The following is a 25,095-nucleotide window of genomic DNA, read 5'->3' on the forward strand; positions in this document are numbered from 1 at the left end:
TTCCTGATCAGCACCCTGACCTGGGCTCTGATAAGGAGCCCTCCTGAGGCAGGCCAGCCTCTTCTGGGAGTACTGTGTGGTTCTGCCCTGCTCCCCAGCACAGCACACTCTGGCTGGCTCCATGCTGGACTAGCAGTTAAGACCCTCAGCTCGGAGGACGGACATGAAGACAGAAAGCTGACAAGGTTGAGGAGGCGTTTTCCATGCCTAGTTCATTGTTATTCTCCAGTAACTGAATTTAAATTTTAAATGCCATTTTTGCTACTATTAAGATTTATCTTTTTCTTTTGAACACATATATATTACAGCGAAAGGTTTCTAACACCAAATTGTTACTGACTTCCTGGGATGTTAATTTGGTCATAACTGTATCTTAATTTAATAGAATGCTGGTCAATTTGCTGGTGTTAAATTTGGGACTTTCTGCTTATTTCCATAACTCAATGGGACTATAATTTTTTGTGTGTGCATCACATCCATTCTGTTACCAGGGTTACTAATAAATAAGGAAACTTTCCATATGTTTCCTTACTGTTTATAGTACATCTGAATAATACTAACCAATGAAACCACCAATCCCAGCCCCTACATCTATTTTTAAGTGTAAATTTTACCATCTGTGCAAAGTGGTCCTCAGTTATTCTATTTTCCAAGATTTTCCACTTCTAATGTAAACTTTTACACATGTACTGTATTTTCCTTCAAATCAGTCTGTATTTTGAGATGTTCGAATTTAATTATACAGAAAGCTTTCTATTATTTTCTTTCTTCCTTCACCCAACAATAAGATGTTAACATCTTTATAATTTCCAGTTGGTCTTTTAATCGTCCTCTTCTCCTGCTTCATCAGACGTCAGCTGCCTTCCCTTCTCCGGGCTGGGCAGACCCTGCTGCCCTTTCGTTCCTCTCTCGTTCCCTCCGAGTTTCGAGCCACGGCGCCTCCTCCCGCCCCTGCCTTTGAGGCGCCTTTGTGTCTGCTAAGGAGCTCCTTCTGTTTTCTAGTGTGTTTAAGATCTCAAGTAAGATGAGGTACTTTGGTGTACGTGTGTGCGTTTTTAGGGGGTTGCAATTTTTCCCATGTAACTCAAGTTTGTGATCATAGAGAATGAACTATGTAGTTTCTCCCATTTGAAATGTATTAAGGTTTTCTTTGGATCTAATTACATTTTATCGTTGTTCAGTGATCTCTTACCAAAGGGTATTCAACTGTTTGTAAGGTACAAATTCCAATTTGGTCTATTTAATTAAATTTAGTGATGTTATTATCCAGATTCTCTACATTCTCCCTTGGTTTTGGCTGCTTGATCTTTCAAAGATGTTGAAAACTATGCTAAGTCTTTCTCTTCTTCTGGGCTTTACGACTTTTTCTTCCTGTGTACCTTACCCAAAAGCATTTTGTTGTATACATGTATGTCAATGATGTGTAGTCACTGTATATACATTCCTGACCCTTGTGTGTGTGGGATGTTTTGTACTTCTTACCAAAATAAAATGACCTCCATCAATTTTAATGCTCTTGTGCTTTTAATTCACTTTTTCAGTTGACACAAAGGCAATTTATTAACAGAAAAATGGTAATTTGAGGACTCCTGTTCACAGACGGCAACCGTGGCGACCCCCCTTCCCGTGGGTGCTGCCAGAGGGCACGCGGGGCTCGTCCTCTATCTGTCCAACCTTCACTCCCGAGCGGGCAGGGCTCTGAGAGCCGCCTGGGCGCCCACTCCAGGGGCCCTGGTCCCGCTTCCTCCTGCGGCCTGTAGTCTGACGTGAGGAGCAGTGGTGCCCAGCGCCTTGCTCCGCTGGGCCACACGCTGGGCAGCCCGCACAGTGGCATGTGGAGAGGACTCATCTCTGTTAGCTTTTACCTTCACCCCACCAGTCTCTCGGCAGGAAGACCAGCGGCATGAACAAAAGTGTCACTGAAGGATGAGAAAAGGGCCAACGCCGTTTTCTCCTGCAGTCACCTGAGGCCTGAGGCTGACTTTCCCTTCCCCGTCCTTCCAAGGTGCCATTTCTGCACACAGGGTCCAGACTCCACCACCGGAAGTGGCTTCTTAATTACATAACACTGTATCAGAACCTTCTGAGATATTTTTTTTACCTGCCAGTTAGGCCAACATTTGGTTTGAACCTTCCCATTTTCTGTTTTCTTCTCTCTGTTCTGAGATAGTCCTTTTTAAGTAGCACATGAGATTTGCTTGCCTTTTTCATCCCAGAAGTTAATTTTTCTATTCGAATACCTTTATTTATGTTTACTATCATGAATATGTCTGATCTTATTTATGTTCCTCTTGCTCCAAGTTTCTGGGATTTGGGAGTCATTTTCATTGTTCTTCTTCATGTTTTCTGACTGTTTCACACCATGTGTCGTTTCTGTTGTCTTCTGTGGTGATAGCAAAATTGGTCATTTAAAAAAATTTATATTAGTAATTACCCTTAAGTCTTATAAAATCATACTGGAAAATACATTTCTTTAATGATCAAACTCAAAAACAAGAGCTCTCCCTTGACTCCTCTGTCAAATGACATGTCCGGGTCACAGCTCTGTGACTCTGCTGGTTGGGTCGGTCTGTGGGGTTTTTAGAAACGTGTTAGTACAATGAAATTGTAATCCTCACACATGTACTGTTCTGCTCTGTGTACTCAGTTTACAGGTAGATGTGAACCAATGCTCTTCTAGTTTAACTCTGCAGCCAGGCCTGCCCTGCTGTGACCACCCCATTTTTACTTACTTTTGCTCATTTCTTGGCAACGTAACTGTTTTTGTAAAGTAATATCCCTCAGAGACAGCTTAAGGGGATTTTACACGCTGGAACCCTCGGTCTCCCTGCCCCGTCTCCAATAAGAGAAACTGTAATATCTCACGGATGCCCTGCACCTACAAAACTTTTGCTAATATAAATTTGGAGGGTAAAAGATTTTTCTTTCAAAACAGTAAGTTGAAGGCTACTGCCAGAATATAAATAAACTAAACTATGTGTCTTCCTACGGCCTACCTACATGCCTATAGGAACATACACTCCCCTTTCTGAAGGGGCCACATCACGTGATGGCCTGGCCATTCCTTGCCTGGTGCTTTATTAACTGCACTTAACGCTTCCTCGCTCAGCCTGACACGCTTTCCTCCGTCTCTATCATGATTTCTTCGTTTTCCCGGCTGGTCTCCTCCCCAGGTGCTCCCTCGACTTCCTGCAGCTGCTGTATGACACCGTGCCCTCCTCGCCTTCTCTCACTTTTCATTCCCTTGCACTTTTCTTCCAAATCTGGAAGCCTTTCTCAATTTGATTCCATACCAGGAGTCTTCACATGGTTTTAGCCGTGAGGGAACAATTTCAAACAAAATCACAGATGCCCACGTTATGAAGAATTGTTTTTTTTTAAATAAAAGGATCAGCTACCCTGGTTGAAGTGGGGCTAAGGAGCGGCACTGCTCCCCAAAATCAACTCCCCCCGCTTGGCAGCCTGACACCCCCATGCGGCTCCAGGGTGCTCAGTCAGAAAACCACGGCTCTGCTTCTCTCACTGAACTTTCGCAGCGCTCGCCTGCATCTTTACACGACTACTGTTGATTCCGATCCGACGACTTTGTTGCCACCGTGAAATACAGTGTCCGACTTACTGGACTTAGTGTGCACTCCCTAGAGCCGTGTGCCTAACTCCCCTCACCCCCATAATTTTACAAAGCCTAAATCCACGTCTAATTGGCAACACGTCCCAACACTTGTTAAAGAAGTCAGAGTTATTAACATTTGGAGCAGTTTTAATAGCAATGTGGCATTCATTGATGGTTGATCTCTTTGAAAAGCCAAAATAGGAAAAGAAGAAACTTAATTTCCTTTTCACTAAAGAAAGGCTAAACATCCCTTTTTAAAACAAATTTTGAACTACTGAAAACATCTGTCCAAAGGAGAGAGGGTGCGGGATGTGGAATGCAATCTGGTAACCACACACATTAAAAAGGAATGCGATAGTCCGTGCGTTTTGTAAGTTTTTCAGTCCAGATCTGTTGTCGACCATTAAAAAGTCATTAAATTCCAGTTTCCTTAAAAGCTTTCCGATCACAATCATCTCCCTTTTCATCAAAGTCTATTGTGTTTTCATCTTATCCTTGGCTTCCTGAAGTTTACCGAGCTCATTAGATATTTTATAGCAATTTTCTGCTGTTTCCGATCGTAAATTTTTCCCAAAGGAGCACTCTCTCTGGGCCTCTTGACCCCCGAGCTCTCTCTTGCATGTTCCATCCTCTGATGAAGGAAAGACCTCAGCCTTGATGTTCACTCGTAACAAGCGTGTGGTTTTGCTTTGGTCCCCATCCCCATCTACCTGCCTCCTGCTGAGTGTCCGGTGCCCGGCCAACCTGCCGGTGCGGTGCTGTCCCCATGATGGAGGGAAGGGCCGGCCTGGCTGGCTGTGTGGTCTGAACTGCTGTGTAGTCGCTTCCTGTCAAAAACGGTGAATGGTAAACAGGCCTGTCTGCAAGAGTCTCACAGTTTCTCCAGCTGTCAAATTCTCATTTCTCTGTATTGAGAAGTGTAGCCCAGGAGTCAGCTGGAGAGACAGACAGACACTGACAGACACTGACTCTGTAACGGGAAGTGAGTTTGCTATGGCCTCTTTTTCTCTATATATTCTTACATGGTTCCTTGGAGCTTCTCCTAAGCTCTGTGAAGTAGAAATTCTCCTGCCTCCTTTAATTAAGTGGTATTTCTGGTTGCCAACCTTGTTGGAGGTTTGAAGCCCCGTCCGTACTCATGATCACGTCGGTGGGGAGGGTAAATTTAGTCTGCAGTTTCCTGCCCTCGGAACCCACGAAGTAGTATGGTCACTGAACACGTGAGGCCACTGATCGTACCTGTGATCCTGATGGAAATGATTCGGAATGACCGGTAGGACTGAGTGAACATCTGCCCTTGAGTGTGAAGACAACAGTGAGTGTGTCCGTGTGCCCATCTGTGTGTGCCTGTGCATGGAATGTGGACACGCAGTGAGCACTTGTGATGAGGGCAGTGAAATAACCCAGGGGAGGACACGTCTTCCATCTGCCCCGGCCTCTAACCAATTCGGCCCAGGGCAACGCAAGGCGCTTATTTCAAGCAGCACCTCAGCGCCCACTTGCCTCTCCCAGCTCCTGGCAGGACCTGCCTGCAGCGCGGCTCTTCCAGGCCTTTCCCGAGCCCCGTGTGCAGCGCCCTGGGTGGGTCCCGATGGATCGAACCCACTCAGGTGCAGGCTGTTTCCTTACTGCACAGCTAGTTCTGGTCGCTGACCAAAGCCAGCCACTGCCTGACGGTGCCCGGCCTCGGGACCATTTTCCAGTAAGCAGGTGACCAGTGAGATCGGGGGCGGGGAGGTTGCTGCGGAATCCTGGGAAGAAAGAGCGACAACACAGTGGAAGAGAGGCCCTCCCGTGAGCTCACGTTCCCACACCGAGCCTGGTGCTGGGTGACAACTGTGCTGGCATGAGGGGAGTCACCCTGAAGGTGTGTGCACAAAGTCGAGCCGAAGTGAGAAAACTTGGGTCCTTGAGAAACTGTCCAGTGACGATGACTCCCCACCTGAGGTCACCAACCATAAACCACGGATTTTCGTAGCTGAAGCCAGTTTGAGTCACTTTTTCTGTAATCTCCAGACAAAGAATCCCAACTAACTCAGGGACCAGGGATCATGCTCCCCTCCCCATCTTCCACCTTAAGCACCACACCAGCTGTTCTGCTCCATCAGTCTGCAAAGCAGTCGTGATGACTTAAAGGAGACAAAAGCCCAAGTGGTCCAGTGGAGCCGGCAACTGCCGTCCGCGCTGCGTTACCGGCCATCCATGCAGGTTCTAAACCATGGTGGCCACGTCAGGACTGCCCCATGCAGAGGAGGGCCTCGTGATCAATTACATCACGTTGGGTTTCACTTTATGGCACAAGTGGCACCAGCCATGGAGACCACAGTCAGTCCCAGAACAAGAGCACCTGCCTTACCTCTGACGGCTCCCTCCAGAACCCGCACGGTGGGCTGGGCAATGGGGCCCGCACGAGAAAGAGGATGGATTCTGTGAGCCGAGACTTCCCTGACTGGACTGGGGGACCACCCACACGACCCAGCTCTGTGTCCCCAGCACCCATCACAGCCCGACCCACAGACCTCACCCCAATAACATGTGAGTGAGGGACAGAGAACATGGCCTCTGGGCTCTGCCTCACTGCATCAATGCCCCTTCTTTCCAAATGCCTGCAGTTACCTAACAAAAGTTAATTGAATTTACTGTCCCCAAAGTGCAGAGTTTCTCACACAGGTTTTGGAGAAAAAAGAAACTAGAAAAGGCCAAGCCAAGTAGAGTTCACAGGTGCTGGCCTTGTGACGGGTCCCAGCAGGAGACGCGTGGACGGGAGGCCTGGCTCACTTCCCTATCCTCCCGTTTACTGGCTGCGTGATCGTGGAAGGTGACGACTCTGGTTCTTCTGCTGCACGAAGTGATACAGCATCACTGAGAGAAGTTTTTTAAAGACAAAAAATAACTGTAGAAATACAGTTATTTCCAATATCACTGTGGATTTGAAAACTCATTATAAGGAGGTCAGTTCACCCAAATTTAAAAAAAATTATTTATTTATTTATCTTTAGAAGGGAAGGGAAGGAAAGGAGAGAAATATCAATGTATGGTTGCTTCTGGTGCATCCCCTCCTGGGAACTGGCCTCTGCTGAGAACTGGCCTGCAACCCAGGCATGTGCCCTGATGGGGAATCGAATCGCGATCTTTTGGTTCACAGGCCCGAGCTCAATCCACTGAGCTACACTAGCCAGGGCACACCCAAATTTATCTATAGATCTGATCTTAACCAAATTATATCGGATCTTGTAAAAATTGACAAGCTGATTCTAAAATTTACATGAAAATTTGAAAGGGTTGACAACATTCAAAAACAAACCTGAAAACAAAGAATGAGTTTAAACACCCTAAGTTTCCGGACAAGACACCTCATTACACAGCCCAGTAGACTGCAGGGGCCCAACACTACACAGGAGGAGGAACAGAGCCGAGCGCCTGAAACACATTTGTTCACATGCACCAGGGTAGAGACGATGCTGCAGCACGCTGGGGGGAGAGTGGTCTTTCCAACACACAGTGTGGGGACAGTCGGCCACCAGTAAAATAAAAATACCCGAATCCCCACCTCCCACCACAAACAGAAATCAACTCCGCGCTGACCCAAATGTAAAGCTTCTGGGCAGTAACTGGGAGAGCAGGAGGTCATGACGACCTTGGAGCAGGCTCATACTTCAAAAAGACACCACGCCCAAACTAAAGCACAAACATAAAGAGTGGTAAATTAAACTCCATTAAATCAAGAGTTCCTATTTATTAGAAGATGCCAGGAAGAGAATGAAAGGCCAGCCAATGAGTTGGACAAGAGGGCTTTCACCCAGCACGTATGAAGAACTAGGTAACAAGAGCAGGGTAACAGGTACCTGTTCAACCCTAGGTAACAGTCCTGAACAGAAACTTCACAGAGAGCATGTGCAAATGGCTCATAAATACATGACTCATAAATACACAGAAAGGTTCTCAACACCATTACTCATCAGGGAAACTCGTGTTGGAAACACCATGTGACACCGCTATATACTTGCTGGAACAGTTTTTAAAGATCATCAGAGATGCGGGGCAACTGGAACCCTCCCAGGCACCCGGTGGGAAATGGAACCCGCGCGGCCACTTCAGAACCCCGTCAGTGTGCGCCAGAGCGCTCACGTACGCACACCTGTGTCCCGCTGCTCCATTCCTACGTATGTGCTCCAAAACACCGCACACGTATGTGCCCCAAAACACATTGTAAGACTATTCCTAGCACCATTATTCTAACAGCCAAAGATGGAAAACAGCTTTGACGTTCATTAATTACATACTGGATAAAGAGCAGTGTAAGTAAGTGGTCAAGGAAATACTGTACTGTGGTGAAAACACAAAACAGGACTGATGAATCTCAAAAGCACGATAGTAAGCAAAAGACAGACATAAAAGAGTGCATACTGTATGATTCTATTTATAATCAATTTATAAATATGGAAAACAAATGCGTGGTGAGAGAGGGCAGACCAGTGTTTACCTTGAGGGGCAGAGCGTGACGCTGAAAGCGCGAGGGGAGTACCTGGGGCGCAGGCAGTGCTCTGCTTCCTGATCGGGGTGTTGGTTACCCCCAGGGCTTGATGAAGTTGACCTAGAAGTGGAAGGAGAGTTTCAAACCCAAGCATACCTGACTTCAAGGTCACGTCAATTACACCATCTTGCTAAATGTGCGTAGGTGGTGACGATAAGGCAGGCTACTGTAAAATGGGTATGAATAGGAAATGTTCAAATTATCTCTCCTGTAATCATCCATTTGGTGATGGAAACCCCTGCCACCTAGTGGCATCCTGCCCAAATTGCAGGATCAGCTCTTCTGGGCAGGACTCAACTTCCAAGGGTGCCAATTCAAATCAACAGGACAACAGCAAAAAATGCGTTTAATCTCCCTACACACACTCAACATGCCTTTCTGAAGCAGTTGTTTATGGAAATAACTACTTCTTCTTCATATGGCTTCATCCTAGTAATATAAGCATTCATCACTGTTGACCCCGTCACATAACAGTAAGAATGCGGCCCACCAATCGTCAAACGGCCCCTCCACGCCAGACCCCAGACTAGTCTCTTCGCAAGGGTGATGTCGTTACTTGGCCTTCAGATTCCCTGAGGAGTCTACCACGGAGTCACCCGCTTCAGCAATGAACAGACTGAGATGACAGAGGCTGAGATTTCTCAAGGTCAACACAGAAACATCAAGGATCGAGCTGCAACATGAAGCTATGTCGGTAGGATTCCAGAGCTGGGCATTTTCTCCTCAAAGTAGGAAATGCAGAGATGGGAGTTCAGGGCTGGCAGGGCCAAGGACTCAGTGTGGACTGTGAGCAAATCACTTTTCTTATCTTTAAAGTAAAAGGCTCGCTCAAATGATGTCTGAGGGTCCGTCCCACCCCATCACCGAATAACTCCTGAGCACAGAAGAAAAGCATTCATCTAAGTCACTTGCAATATGTTTTTGCGGTTTGGTACAACTATTTTTAGACCACCACAGAATAAGAGTTCATTTTATGAAGCCAGTCACAAAGTTCCCACAATCTTTAGGGGAAATCCAGGCTTGAGGGATTCTAGTGCTTAATAAGATGATGTAATGCAGGAAAATATACAGCCAGAAGAAAATTTTATTAGTTTGAGTAAATGTACATTTTCAAGTGAATTACAAGAACTTAAGAAGTAAGTGTATATGCCCCACGGGGAAAATCACCTAAGACTTTAGAACAGAGCAGGCACTGTTCGTTTTTCAGGCATTCTGAGAACCTCTGCAAATGTGAGTCAGAAGGAAAATTGTGCAGGACCTTTAACCCTAGAAAGAAAAACAAATGACCTTAGAGAAGTATCTTCAGTGACTGAACTGAAGACTCCGCGACAGGTGCTTCGGTGGACAAAGGAGCGTTAGAAGGCACCACGAGCTAACACAGTCGCTCAGCCGAAGGGCACACCCTACAGGCTGGCACCACTGGAGACCGATGCAGGAAACCGGCCTGGCCTTCAAACAGTGCAGCACACACCTCTCAGTTCAACACGCCTGTTTTCCCAAAGCAAGCGTGTTGGCCATGCAAACACAAGAAGCAACATTCTGGGTCAGATAAGTTTCTTGAGGTGTTTCTCAGCTGTCACACACCTATAGCATGCTTGGCGTGGGCATCCTAGCAAATTTCAATCCTGTGATGTCAACTTCAGAATTAAAACTGTGACAGGCTGTTAGTGACTAAGAAGTCTGGTTCTTTCCACTATGATTTCAAATAGCTAACCTTAAGTAAATAAAATAACAGAGGTGAGTCACTGTACAATGAGAAAGGTGTCCCAGAGAGATGCTATTTTGTACTGTCTCACCTGTCCTGTCTCTGCAGTGACACTCTTGGTTTTGGTCATTAAAAAAGAACCTATCAGTGTGTAAGCCAAGAATAAAGGAACAGAGTAGGCATCTTAGGGAACATCACTCACTGATGCTCTCAAAACCAAGAAAGCATTGCAGGGAATCAGGGGACCACAGCCCCGATGGGACTTAAGCAACTAATGCCTCCCCAGCCCAGTTCCCAGCATGCAAAGGACCACATGGACACATTCGCAGGTGAGGAGACGAAGGGACAGAAAGAAAAACTGAGCCTGGGTGCACAGACCCAGGGGCTGGTGCCTCCGAGCGTGGCCGAGGGCACCTCCGTGGAAGGCTCCTGGCCCCTCCTGGTCTTGCTGCTGCTGTTCACAGTCATCCCACCGGCCGGCACTGCCTTTTGAGCACAGTCTGGCTCCGCAGTGCTGCTCCGCCTCCTCAACGCTTGCTCTAACCCCAGAAGGCTTCTCTCTCCTTCTCCCGACAGCAACTCATAAATCCACAAAGACTACAGTAAGGCCGGCCCATCAAGACGTCCAGCTCTGTCTCGTCACAGCATTCAATCCAACAAAAACTATGGACCCTTGGCAGCCAGCATCCTGCCTGACACATATTAGTCTCACGTTTTATTTACTGGATACAGGGATTTGCAAGTGGTTTGCATTTACCAAATGAACAAGATCTACTCTGCTTTCTCTGAGTTCGCAGTCCAGCTGAGGATCGGGGACATGTTCAAAAGTAAGTCTAAGTGAAGAACAAGAAACCACCACCATTCAGGGAGGCCTGTGGCAGGAGGTGGCATGTGAAGAAAATGCAGATCGAAAGGACATGTGGGAAAGCTCAACTGACAGATAAGAAAATGCTTCCTCTTTTCCTTAGTATCTTTCCCTTCTGGTTTCCTTGCTCACATTCTTCTGAGACCTTGGGCCTCACATGCTTTATCTGTATTCCCCAAACAGCCGGGCTCATAAACAATCCCCACTGAGACGGTGCGGGCTGGACAGGTGAATCTCTGGCTGGAGGGAAAATGTTCCCTGCAATAGCGCCCGACTGTCCACCACACTGGACTTTAGCTCATCTTAACTGACCAAACCCACGTCACAGTTTGACTCTCACTGTGGTCAACTCAATGTCCTCAATGCTTCGGAGAAATCTGGCACTAGACTCATCTTTGGGTTTGCCTCCAGGGTTCCTCTGCTGTAAAATGGACTGTTCACCTTCTCAGACTTTCCGCTCTCCAAAGCCAAGTGAAAATCTCCCTTCTTCTGGGAAGCCGTCTTGATGACAGCAGCCTGCAGAGATGCCTCCTCTTGCTGAATTTCTGCAGGGCTTGCGATGGGAACAATGCAGTTTGCTCCTCAAACACACGACACCCAGAATCTCCCTCTGAATCTTTCAAATGAAATAAGGTTATCCTATAAGATGCTGACCTTCATGCAGAGATACATTATTCTGCATTTGTAGTATGTCCTCTCCTAGACGCCTTTCCTACAAGCTGCTGAGCAAGACACAGGAGCAGGGGGCAGAGGCACTGAATGGATGGAGACTGGGCTGAGTGTGAATCCAGGCTCCCTCACTTACAGCTCACTGATTTCTCCAAGACACCACTTCCTCATCCAAAAAAAAAAAGGGGATGAAGATACCTGTACCGAAAACAGCATGACAGTTAAGTGAGACAACCCAAGTGAATGGACTTAGTATACAGCACATAGTGAACTTTAGGTCTTCAACTAATGCTTGATTCCCTCTTGCAATGGAGACTCAAAAATGCAGAGAGGAGGAGGGGGTGAAGGTAGAAGTGCTGCCTCTCTGCAAGGGTCAATGCTACCAAGTCTTGAAACTAACAGTCTGGTATCTAACTAACTCATTGGAAGATGACTTTAGAGAATCAGGCTTTAAGTCTGAACTCTCCATTCCTCTGTCATCATCTGTTAAATGCTGCAGATAAGCGTGGCGCTCCCTTCTCCAGGTTGACAGCAGCCTCGCCGTGCCCTCGGGGGTCTCCTGCAGCAGACACCAGCTGACGCGAGCAGCCAGGTGAGACAATGTGCTGCTAAAGGGCCAGGGTCCTGAGCCAGACAACTTATTCACTGTGGCGCCTTCCACTGGCCCTATTTACAAACTTCTGTAAGTCAGAAATCTAAACTGACGTGAGCAACGAGGGGAAGAGGCCTGCAGGATGGCAGAGCAGGAGGATCCTGAGCTCGGCTGATCCCACAGACACCAGAAGCAACAACTACACGTGGGATAACCCCTGAGGTGGACTGGGCACCGACCACAGACCTCCACACCCAGGGGCCGCAGCAAGAAGGGTGGGACAGGCAGAGTCACGTGGGCGGGCTCAGGAAAACCCACCCCCAGTGGCTGCACTGCACAGTCAGGAAGGATCTCAGAGGTACGGGACTTCTCCTCGAGGGGCAGGTAGTGCTGAAGCTCCAGGACCCCCGCACTGTTGCCGCCTCCGGCAGAGGGGCACAAGGCCGGGCTGCAGCCTCCCCCAGGACAGCCAGGGCAAGTACCGCAAAGGGCACCAGCTGAGAGCAAGAGAAGCATCCCACCCCTCAAAATGCCAGCCTCGCAGAGCTCTAGAAATAGCACGTAGACGCAAAATAGGCACAGTTGTAAAACACAGCTAGTGAAGGCTTCGAAAAGAAAATGAAATTTGAGTAGTAGCAGAGAAAGAGACTCAAAACTGATTTTGAAAGTCAGATACAAGGAAGGCCCTTCTGAAACACACTCTGGTGTCGAGTGGGAAGGGGCAGGGTGTGCAAGGGCACGCACGAGCCAGCGGGAGCCAGGGTGATTCACAAAGATGAGAGACAGAAGGTCCCGGGAGAGTCCTCCCCCACAGCCACACCTAGTTCAGCACGGTTCCCCACGGAGTCCTTAGCTGCTAACATCAGACCACCCGCGAGGAAAGTGAAACTTGTCAAAGGAAATTACACTTAACTTCACCTTTAAGGAACAGTATAGTTATTCCACAGGATGGCCCACTCCTGGTCTTCCTTATTCGTCATTTCTTCAGGAGGCCCTAGATGTCAGAAAGACATCTTTCCGGACTAGTGACAGGCATGACAGCGCTCGGCCAGAGCAGGCAGACCAGCTCAGCACCTCCTTCCACGTGGGCTGCCCCCTCCCCACGTCTGCACCAGGTGCTTGGGATTCTCATGGGTGACGTGTGAGCGGGCTGGACAACGCGTCAGCGTCTCGCTTGTATCCGTCTCCCAGGCTGCCGCTACAAGTCACCACACACACAGTGGCTTCAAACAGCACAGGTCTGCTCCCCTCAGGTCACGTGGGTCAGAGACCCCGCCGCGCTGTGCTCCTCCCGGAGGCCCCTGGGGAGACTCTGTTTCCTTCTCCAGCTCCCAGGGCCCCCCTCACTCCCACTCTCCTTCCTCCTCCCCACAGGGCCCGCTGCGTCTTTCTCACTCCGCCGCCCCTCTGGGCCTCCCTTCAGATTCCCTTCTCCACGTCTGCACTCTTGTGATCTCACTGGGCCATCCAGCTGATCCAGGACCTCTTTATCTTAAGGTCATCTGATCCCATTAAGATCACCCTACTTCTATCCACAACCTAATTCCCCTTTGTCGCTTAACCTAACAGAGTCCCAGATTCTGGGGATTAGAATGTAGACATCTTGGGAGGAGGGTGTTATTCTGCCCACCGAGAACAACAGCACAAAATTCTGCTTCTTACACTAAGCACATTTCACGCCTATCACCTACCCTTCACCTAGATGGGACACAAAGCGTGAGTGCCACTGAAATTAGAACCGTTCTGACTTCTAAATCACCTGTTACTGGGAAAGGCGGCAAGGAGAGGAGACTGTGGAGCCTACCACTACCAGCTGCCGTGCTGCTCGCTTCTTCTCTGGCATCTCGTCTGTTACCGTGTTGGTAGGAGAAAACTACACTCGGGTCACTTAATCAACACTGCTGGGGCGTGGTCGAGTGGGAGCTCAAACCCACGTGGACCACGGCAACTTGAGAGCTTTTTCTTTTTCGTGCATCTGTCTTTTCCTAACTGGCAGTCCCTGACCTCGGCATGCACATGGGACGCCTTCAGAACACGTAACAACAACAACAAAAAAGATCAATGGGGCTGAACAGACTCCATTCAAAAGATTGTCCTCTAGTCCAAAGTTTTTGCCCTTGCTGGTTTCGGATCTGAAACCATTTTTAGTTTACACAATGCTGGGGGCGGAAAATGAAGGCAGTCAGGGCCCTCCTGCAAGCCGGCCTGGGGCCTCCGTGCTGCTGCCCGCAGCCTGTGCCACTGCCCCGCGACAAGCCCCCATGCTCCTCTGTGACAGGCCCGCGACAATGCCCCTCTCGGAGACGCTTCAGAGGCAGTGATAATGCTCTGTGCCCGGCTCGGTGCCCACCACTGCTGTGGGTGTCAGTTCTCTCGTCCCACTACCTCCGCCACGCAGGCCCCCACTGGGCTCCGTCTATCACATTTTTGCAAACGACTCCTGTACTCACACTCCCAGGCCTCCTCTTCCCGGGCCTGACTCGCCCACAGTCTGCTCAACGTCCGCCCCGGCAGCACCTCCAAGCTAAACCCTCCCCTGCCCCCGGTGCCTGCCTTCTCTCCCATTTTCTTTCGACAATGCCCAGTCACGCATGCCCATGGCTGAGGTCCTCTTCGGTTTGCTTTTCTCCTAAACCACAAGTCCCTGACTCAGCATCGCCTCCTCCCATGAGCTTCCTTCTCCCAGTTCTCACGGCCACCACGTCAGAGCCCACGGACCTTACACCTCAGCCTCCTTGCCCCAGGGTACTGCTCGGCACGGCTCCCTTCCCTGTCTGAAAGCACTGACTAGGTTCCGAATGCCTCTAAAAATCACACCCAGACACCCAGACTCTTTGCCTGGGTCTCAACATTCTCTGCAACGTCTCACCAGCTTCCCTATGCTTCCATCCTTCCTGCCACTCCCCCCACACACCCCACACTCCGGCCCCGCTGCCCTGCGGCTGCCGAACTCCATGCCTTTGCACATTCTCTTCCTTCCACAAACCATCCCACAGAGGCAGCCCCCAGGATGCCCGACCTGGGCCCACGTTCTCTAGGCAGATAAGCCTAATACAAAATCCTTCTCAGCCAACACAAGGCTCAATTAGTAGCTGGTGTCTCTAAGTCTTCAATGCAAAGCTGAACGATGATGATGATGCATTACTTTGAATTCAGTCTTCAACGCTCTATTTGAAACATAAACATGGAAACTGGCTTCTAGATATGTCTTTGTAAAGAACAAGTGGTCAGGTGTCCTTGGGCAACCAAGCCACACAGTGTCCAGTAGAGTCAGGGCTGCTCCCACTTACTCTGTACAATAGGGGCCCAGGGGCCCTCTCCGCGACAGCCACTTCTCACCAAGACCCAGTGACCAAAGTACCACCCCTTCCTGATGCAATGACAAAGCCAGTTTCCCAGGGGTCCCCTGGGCTGTGGGAACCCCTTAGGGTCACAGGACACAGGAGGTGTCATGAAACTCGTCCTAGCTCACACCTCTCCCTTGTGAGTGCACGTTCCCTTGGGACCCACCATTTTAGAGGAAGCAGCGGCGACTCCTCCCTCCACTCCTGAACCTAGAAACCGAGTCCTTAACTGGATGGCTGTTCTTGCCTTCTCCCTCCCCACAAGCTCACAAGCTCCACATCCATCTGGCTCCAGCTCCAGGGCCTCGCAGTTTTGGAACCCTTCCTGGGACCCACCTCTTAGCTGGTCACCTGTTGTCAATTTGCACTGGCCTACATCACAGTCGGTTCTGGTCCCAATTGTACATCAGAATCATCCACTGAGCTTTGCAAGCAACGGGAGCCCCGGTCCTGCCCTGACATACCCATCACACCCTGCAGGGGGGGCAGAACCAGGCATCTGTACTTTTTATGTAACTGAAACGTCCTGATTTCTCATCTGGCATGAGGAGAACAGCCCCCACCTGCCCCTGACACCTGTGCCCATGTGCCCAAGGCTGCTACATGAGCTCAGTTTCCACAGGCCCACCGCCTCCTCAAACGGCCCCGCTGGCACCTGGAGGCTGCACTGCTGTGGTCGGGGGCAGCTCAGGTCCCTCCCAGCCTGAGGAATCCAGAGCCTCTTCATGTGGCTTTGTCTCCTGGCGGGAGCTGGGCAGCATTACCCTTTCTTAGCATGCTCCCTGAATTAGCAAATGAAATGAATTCTGCTCCACCTTGAGAACTAAGTTGGAAGTGAGAAATTAATTTTTGAAGCCAAATTCAATGAACTAAATTTGTAAATAGAAACCCTTTTGGGTTCTTTCACTGTATTTCTCTCAAGTTATTTCTTTACTTCTATATTTCAAATTCCTACTTCTGAGGCCCCTACTTTCCTGCAAATCAATCTGTCCTTTTTTTTTTTTTTAAGTCTACCTGCTTGTATTAAATGCCAGGAATGAGGGCTCCAAATCAACACCAAAGATGCATGCCATCCCATCATCCAGTTCCAGGAAGGAATCGGCTATAAATTTAGTTTGCTCCTAACCCATGATTCTGTCCAGCTGCCACCTGTTTTCCTGAGGCAAATATTTTGCAAAAAAAATTAGAACACTCTGAGATCTCTCGCTACTTGATTTTAGTATTACCATATCTTGTCAAAGTATTCCCAATTTTCTTCACTGTGTCTGCTCTTTCCAAATAGCTGGTCTTCATTCACAAGAATGATTATATCTCGTCTTGAAAACAAATCCACCCCCAGGGAATGCAGCACTGCTGTGGCCTGTGAGGCCCGTGCAGGTGCGGGGGTTCACCTGGGCACGTCCACCTGCAGGTGCGGGGGGCACCAATGAGGAGAAGTCACAGCGGTGGTTCCCCCAGTTCACCTTCTTCATGCATCTTACACACTAGGGAAGGTCAGGGCTCGGGGTGAGCATCAGCAGGACACTCCTGGGAGCCCTGGGCAAGCTGCTCGTTCTGTAGTTCAGGACGGAGAAGGGTCCCTGGGCATCATTAAAGCAGAGCACCGGAAAAGTGTGGCCAAGAGCAAAGGACTCAAATTCATTAAACTCTTCTTGTGACAGGCAGGACACATCCTTGTCACCCTACCAACATGAAGAGAGGAGCAGGGCAGCCTGATGCTACCAGATATACTGTGAAAATCCCTAGAAACAGATTCCAAACTCAAAAAACATTATCACCGAGGCCTGAGAAATGAGGACCCTCACACTCCCCAGCATCATCTTCTGAAGTATGGGCGAGGCAGGGACGCGACCGAGTTCCCAGAGGGATGGAGCAGCAGCAGGGCCCCAGAGAAGGAGGGGCTGGAACGCGGGGATTCACGTGGACCATCTACCACTGCAGAGAGAAACCCCCAAAACTGAGGGACGTAAAGCAGTGTGCATTGTCTAGCAAGTTCTGTTGGTCAGGACTCGGAAATGGCAGAGCCAGCGGGGATCTCCGTTATCTGAATGGTGCCCAGGCTGCAGTGCTGTGGGCAGGAGGCCTCAGCCCCACGCCACCTGGGCCTCTCCACAGGGCTCCAAGTCCCCAGGATGTGGTGGCTGACTTCACCCAGACCAAAGGACCCAAAACACCAAGTGAGAAGTCCCAATGCCACTGATGACCTAATCTCTGAAATGGATACTGTCATTTCCACTTTATCTGCTTCCCAAGAAGTGAGTCATTAGGTGCAGCCCACACTCAGCAGGAGGGCAGTCAGACTCCACCTCCTGAAGGAAGGAGTATCAACAAATGTGGGTGTGTTAAAACCACCAGGGAACCTGAGGAGGTTTGGGAACCGGGCGAGAGCAGAGGTTTGTGGTGCCCATTGCTCAGCAATAAAAGCACCGTTTTTACACTCCAACACAGCTGCGTCCAGACGGGAAACATCCCACTGCTTCAGACATAAGCCCTCCTAGCAAATCACCATATATTTGGGTGCACGGGTCAATAAGCAACTGTGTCAACTTATTAGGGAGGTCTTACAGACCACCAGCCTTTTGGGGGGCCCAGGCCAAGCTCACCACACTCAGGCTGGCCTCACAGGTGCACTGACAGTAGCAAATTGAACAGAATGTGTTGAACCCTTCTGGGCCTTAAATTCATGTAATTTTGTAGCAGGAGCAAGCTCTGTCCCTGCAAAGGCTCCCTGACTACATCCCAGATAAAAATAAACAAAGCTGCTTTCACAAGCTTTGTACACTCTTCCCCTTCTGACAGCCTTCAAGTGGCAACATATGATTTGGTCCCTGAGACATACAAAGTGTTTTAATTAAAGGTTGTCTAAAAATACAGAACGTCTCCACGAGCACATCTGCCATTAACTCCTCTGACATTCCAGAGGCATGAAGTCCCAGAAAAGTCTTTACAACTTAAAAAGAAGCCACGCATGCCCGCGCACTGATGGCTGGTTTCACTGACAAAACCAAGCGGTGTTTACAGTTGGTGACCACAGTAATTAAGGCACCAGGGGTGGTGGGGGGGCTGCAATTTGTCCTTACAACCTGGGGAACAGGATTAGCGATTTTGTGGCACTGGGCAGAATGACTTTATTTAAATACTCTGCGAGGAGAAGCCACAGTGGAGTCTCCACTAGACCACTACTCCTGTGACCTTGAGTCAGTCCATTAACCCCCACGAGCCTCAGTTCTTAAAATCTGTAATAACAGCTACTGTGCAACATGCAGAGAAGCATGCAAAGTGCTTTCCATCATTCAGAGCACAGGACCCCTACTTCACCCCAAAGAGACTAGGTCTTGTTATCATGCCCACTTTATAAGCCTCCTCCTTCATAACGGTCAAGGAAGCTCTCCTCCCAGAGACCATGGAAGGCAGGCGTGAACAGAATGCACTGGAGAGACAGTGCCCAGGTTCAAATGCTGGCTCTGTCATTTACTAGCTGAGTGACCTCGGGCTGAGTCCTTAACTTCTCTGTGTCTCACTTTCTTCCCATCAGTAAACTGTGCGCAGTAGTACCTAACTTAGATCTTGTTGTAGCACATAAGCTAGTGCCTCACTTATAATCTTAACATGAATGAAATAAATTAATATTTGGAAAGCACTCAGCTTAGGACAGTGCATAGCAGACAAGTCTGGTCAGACAATAATCTGGCATGACCTCGGACCTGAAGAGGTACACTGGGGATCAGATCCCTGCTGAGGTGGCAGGAAGAGAAGGGCCTCTGTCCAGATGTGTCCCCAAAGCCCCCCCACCAGAGGCAGAATGGGGCGAAGAGCCTAGGGCTGGCCCGTGGGCCAGGCCACCTACACTTGGAGACTCTGGCAAACACACGGAGACAAGAACCATGTGAACTGGAGCTCAGAAGTCACAGTGTTCCCTGCAGAATTCCAAGCTGCTGGTACCAGTTAGGCCCAGTCACGAGACTCCTCCCCTCTCTCCCTGTGATCCCTGCAGCAACCCTGTAAACAGTCCATCAAGACTCAGGAGCCTCAATCCACTTTCCTGCTCCCAGCTCACTCTGGCCCACAACGGACAGCAGCAGGACACGAACAAGACCTTTGTTCTTTCATTCCTTCTTCGCCCTGACCATCCTCCCCTACAAGGGAGAAGCCACCACACCTAGTCTCACGGCCACTGCGGGGAACTCAGGATTCTGGTCTTTGAAACACTAGTTTCCATACTCAGGAACTTACTTCACACACCTCTGCCGAGATAACCAAAGACGAGCTTCCCATTCCTCGTGACTGAGGGTGAGAAGTGTTGATTACTGAGAGGAAAGCAGTTCAAAAGGAAGAGAAGAAAAGGGGCTTATGGCAGCCGGAGGGTCACGAGGAGAAAGCGTATCTGCACTGAACAGGGCCCTTGCTGCAGAAAGATAAAGGAGAGGGGGGCGAGAAGAGACAGGACGTCCAGGAGAATTCTGGGCTGAGCACTGTTTTGTGGGAACAGCTGCAGCCCATGTGGGGACCCTCAGAGAGGGAACGTGGAAAGAAGGTTTTTGAGAAGTGCTGCTATGCATTAGGAATGTTCTCCACACCCCGCCTCCTATCTTCCCCTTGGAGACTTTTCAAGAAACTAAGTAAAAACTGGCAGTGTTTTCAATTCTATTATCCTGAGGGCCTTTTAATTTTCAACAGACAATGCATGAAGACAGGACCTCGTAGGGCCGCGTGGGGCCCCAGTCAGAACTGGGTGACGCATACAACACACACCGGCTTCAACGGAACCCTGACCCGGGGGCTCTACAGCCAGTTGTCAGGACACAACGTCCAGGAACGCACTGAAATGGAGGTGTTCGTGCCCCCACATGGACAGCGCGCTTTTCTGTCTTTGGGGTCCCCACAACCAATATTAGGAACGGCCTGGAAAGTGGACTCACCCGTCTCCTAGGACCCCCACTCTGGGCATGAAGGAGTGGGCTTCCGGCAAACCCCTGTGGGTCCAGAACCAGTTGTCTCTTTTTGGTTCCTATTATTATATATCTCCTATACTCTTAGGCCAGGAAAAGATGACTGCTCATCCGAATTCTTCAGCTATAAGACAATGTCACTTACAAAACACAAGAGCACACCATTTGTTTCAAGATAACTGGGAGAAGCTGATCCAGGGACCCCGCGTTCTTCTGTCGCTCAGGGAGGGGGGAAGGGGGGCTCCCTCTTCTTCACAGCATTCCATGTTCTCTTCATCCTCAGCCCCCCAGGGCTGTTCATGAGCCCATCACCCCAACACCGAGCCAACAGACCCCACGGACATTACTGAACAAGGCAGCAGCCTGAGAGCTGGGGACACTTCCTGACCTTTGGCGCTTCACCTTGACTTCTGTGACGTCACACTGATGTCCAGAGCTGTCCCAGTCCTCTGGCTGTGCCTTCCCTTCCTCTTTGCAGACTTTCCTCTACATACTCATTTTATTTTTCCTCAAGCACTCAATTCTAGGCCCTGACCTTATTCCCGGCACCCCTACCCTGAGCAGTCCCCTCAACACACAAGACTTCGGGAGCACGCAGATGTCACAGCACTCCTCGGGGCTCAGAAGAGCCCTAACCACACACTTTAAATGTCCACCTGCCCACCTCAAAGACAATCTGTATTCAGTGTGTCCCAAATGAAACACACTATCTACCCTTCAAACCTGGTTGTCTTTCAACATCCGTCTTTTCAGTTTATACCAAAAAACAAAAAAAAAAGAATGGGAGCAAACATACTCTCTCTGCTTAACCACAGTGCCAGCACTGAGCTGTACTTACTACAAGTGATCTCTATACATCTTTGCACAAGAAGTTTAAGTTCGGTCATCTATTGGCACTATTTTACAAATACAGAAACTAAAGATGGAGAAGTTAGATTACTTCTCTCCATTGGTAAGTGGTGGGCCTGCTGTCTGCACAGGTGTCAGCCAGAGAAGGGGGAGCATCGCCGACATCCCCACCCAGACAGCCAAGTTTCGTCCGTTTTCCTTCTAAACAGATGTCGACTCTCTCCACCTCTACCACCACCTCCCCCCGCCCCCTTCCATCATCTCTTCATCAGATGCTTTCAAGGTCCTGTCCATTTTCCCACACCCCCTCTCGTTCAAGTCCAACATTCCCCACACTGCAGGCAAAACGACACTTTCAAAATATGATTCTGGTCACTTCGGCCTTTTAGTATCTTCCCACTGCTTTCAGAATGAAGACTAAACTCCCAAAGCTGGCCTGCGACACTGTGCAGGGTCATCCTCCCTGCCTCCCAGAGTGGCCTGTTCTCTTCCTCACAGCACGAGTCTCGCTCGGGCATGTCTGTTTCACTGTTCCATGTCCCTGTCCCCTGCCAGTTGGGGAGTTGTCTTAACAGACCAACCACGTCTATTTCGTTCTCCATCGCAGCCTCCCTTAAGAAGCACAAAGCCTGTCAAATAACTGGCACTCACTGCTGTCTGTTAGATGGGTGTGTGGGTGGATTCATGGCTGGGAGGATGGGAAGATGGATGGATAAATGGATGCATGGACAGAAAAATGGAATAGTGGGTAGGTGAATGGGTAATGGATGGATGCTGGATAGATGGATAATAAATGGATGGTGAATGAAGGATGGATGGAAAGATGGGGGATAGATGATGGAAGGATGGATTCATGGATGGATGAAAATGGACAATGGATAGATGGTGGGTGGATAGAAGCATGGGGGTGGATAGCTGGATGGATGGATGGATAATGGATTCATAGATGGATAATGGATTCATGGAAGGATAGATGGAAGGACAGATGAAGGGAAGGATGGAAGGAAGGAAGGATGGATGGATGGATGGATGGAAGGATGGGGGTGGATAGTTAGATGGATGAATGGATGGATGATTATATGAAGAGTGACAATCAGAAGCCCTACCTTTTTCCTGCACATTTATTCAAAAGATTTTTTTCTCTTTTCTGCACTCAGCCATGCCTTCAGTGTGTTGTGTGGGTGTTAAGCACCAGGAGTGATTCCTATTCACCTGTAAGAAGAAGCCGCCAGTCCTGAGAGCAATGAAGACTGCGGCAGGAGACAGCGCAGGGAGCACTCACCTGATGTCTGAAACGTGCTTCCAATCACAGCAGTGTCATCCGGCCACACGAGCCTGCAGATTCTCTTTGGTTTCTTACTTTCTCCAAATTCTGTTAAAGGAAAAAAAAAAAAGCTGAAGATATGGCTGTTTTTTACCTTTAAGAATCCTTTCTTGCTTACCAGTAAATTTCCCTTTATTTTGAATATAGTATCTGGATTCTTCACATGAAAATTTCACATGGGATCCAAAACAAGGGTTAAAATTAGAAAAAATTAGAAAACCCATGTAAGAAATAAGTGTGCCTCTTAGATCTAATTCGGGGTTGTTTCCAGACCAGGTACTAGTGCGCTGCTATGTTTAAACAACAGCAATTAAATGTCTTGCTCCTTTTGTTCACATGGTCATTTACTTGCTGCTCTCTAGACATTAAAAGTACATAAGAGAAGGCAGGTTATTTCATTACTAGAATTATTAGCTTCTCTTTCTCATACAAGCAGCTCAGTAAAGCCATTCTGTGCACTGCCCTTCGTGGCTGCAGTGTATCACCTACGTGTCAATCATGAAAACACTTTCTTTTTTAAAAGAAGTTAATAAACTGTATGCACCACAAATTGAGCTTCATCTTCACTGTATAATCAGTGACTTCTATTTGTGCACTCTCCAGAAATTACCTCTGAAAGGGAAGAAAAGCAAGCCACAGATCTGTGCTAAGTTTCATTAAGATAACCAAAGTGGGTGAGTTGAAGTGAGACTCACACCACCAGGAAACTTGGGTTCATTTCCTGTCTCAGTGCAAACAAACGCATCCACTTTGCTGTTAATAAAAGCAATGGCTGGGGAATAAAAAAGCTGGGCTGACACGAGTAAAGATGAAGTTATGAAGACCGAGTGACAAAATGCCCCAGTGGAGAGACACAGACCTGGGAGAAAAGCAGAGCATGGAAGCCGGGGAGGCGGGGCTACATTGTTCGGGGGCCAGGGTGTGTCACGGGAGCTGTACCCTGAGAAGACAAAAGGGAACAGGCTTGAGGATGTGAGCCCCTCAATAAAGAACTTCCCCGTAGGCCCGATCCTGCTGCCAGTCACTCCTGCCACTTGCAGAAAATGGACAGCATGTACAGACTGGACACCCCGTGTGAATGCATGAAGACTGGTTAGTTTCTACTCCACCAATGAACAGGCCCAGAAAGGCGTAAGAGACTCTTCAAACGGACATAAAACTTCCACTTAAGAACAAGTTTGGCTCTGCGAACTGACCTTCATAGCTGAAACAGAAAACTATTTGGAAAGGACGTTTGTGGTCACACCCTCATGCCTGTTATAATTGGCCTCCGTGAACGTTGGTGTATCAGTAAATAACATCAAGCTCCATTTTCTAGGAAGTATTCCTTACGTATGGGGATTACATCTGCCAGGGCACTGTCCTGTCATTTCTGTTGATCCTTTTACCTCTGTCTGGAACACATCCGTTGAAGAGGTCCTCATGATTAGTTTGTTTCATGGACACCAGCACACAACCATGACGACGTTTAAGTGCAGTATCAATAATCTGTGTTTTTAATAAATGTACCAGTTAAGAAGCAGACGTGGAATATGTTAGCCTGAGTGCATGTGAGTATTATCTACCTGGACACGTGAGGGAAGGACCTGGACCGCTCATCGAAATACTGAGCTTCCAATGTGTGAGCTGCATAAAACTCAGTCTCAACCAAGACTGCTGGGTGTATTTTAGGTTTTGTATTTTAAATGCAGGAGAGAAGCCATGCACGTGAATAGTGAATTCAGCATTCTTGTCAGGGGGGGTGGGTGAACATGGCTGAAGAGAAGCCAAGCTACAGATTTAAAGAAATGCAACCCTGGAAGTAGATACGACTTTGAGCAATGGGCACACAATGCAATAGATGGAGAATGTATCATAGAATTGAAACCTATATAATTTTATTAATCCAATAAATATTTTCCCAATAAATTTCATGGGGAAAAAAAATGGGATCCTCTTTTAAGTAAGTTAATTCCGAAAGTACAATTTTTAAAACTTATTTGAAAGTGTGTATACCCAGAACGGGAAGAAGGATTTCACCCTGGGGGGAGGGGGAAGCGGATGTTGGCAGTAACCACGGTTCGTTTAGGGCTGGGGCCAGCTTGCAGATTGGGAGGAGGTTTAATGCGCCTTAGCAGGGCGATCCTGGACAAGCGCCGTCCCCACTCCGGACTGTTTTCCTCATTATATACTCTAGGATGGAAGTCCTCCAAATTCCTTCCGCTGGCCTATTTCATGAAGCTACAATATTATCTTCGTAGTTTCATGAGAACATAAATTCAATTTTTATTATTATTATTATGCCTCAATTTTCATACACGGAAACCGGCCTGGTGTGCGCATGAGCCCCTCACACGGGCGCCGTGGACGCACCCTCCTCCCAGCCACGTCCCGGAGGCGGCCCCCTTTGTCCCGAAGACCCTCTCAACCATCTTCATTTCACTGTCTTCTAACTGGACTGTTCTCAGGGCTCCCCCGTGCAACTCAACTACATTTTGCGTCCGTCTACGCCTTTTTCCTGACGCTGGACTGGACACGCTTGCGACAAACGAGGGCAACGCGCCCCACACAAGACTTCAGCCAGTGACGGAACCCACACAGCACGGCAGTCCCGCAGGATTACCGCCGAGTTGAGGAATCCCTGTCGCTTTTGGGCGCGTGGCCGTCCTCCT

The 25,095-nt window shown here is 48.8% G+C and overlaps 1 long non-coding RNA gene across 1 annotated transcript in view; it reads right to left on the reverse strand.

The window, feature by feature from the left end:
• LOC128626447 (uncharacterized) overlaps nucleotides 1-22,482 on the reverse strand; it is a 142,429-nt gene extending 119,947 nt beyond the window's left edge. Inside the window, exons 1-2 of the long non-coding RNA XR_008390425.1 lie at nucleotides 22,403-22,482; nucleotides 8,097-8,207 (exon numbers count right to left, since the gene is read on the reverse strand). This is a non-coding gene — a long non-coding RNA (uncharacterized LOC128626447). The remainder of the gene's footprint in view (nucleotides 1-8,096; nucleotides 8,208-22,402) is intronic.
• Between the last annotated feature and the right edge of the window lie 2,613 nt (nucleotides 22,483-25,095).

Source organism: Artibeus jamaicensis, unplaced genomic scaffold (genome assembly GCF_021234435.1).
Source record: "Artibeus jamaicensis isolate MK-2021 breed Jamaican fruit bat unplaced genomic scaffold, CSHL_Jam_final scaffold_612, whole genome shotgun sequence".
Taxonomy (NCBI): Eukaryota; Metazoa; Chordata; class Mammalia; order Chiroptera; family Phyllostomidae; genus Artibeus; species Artibeus jamaicensis.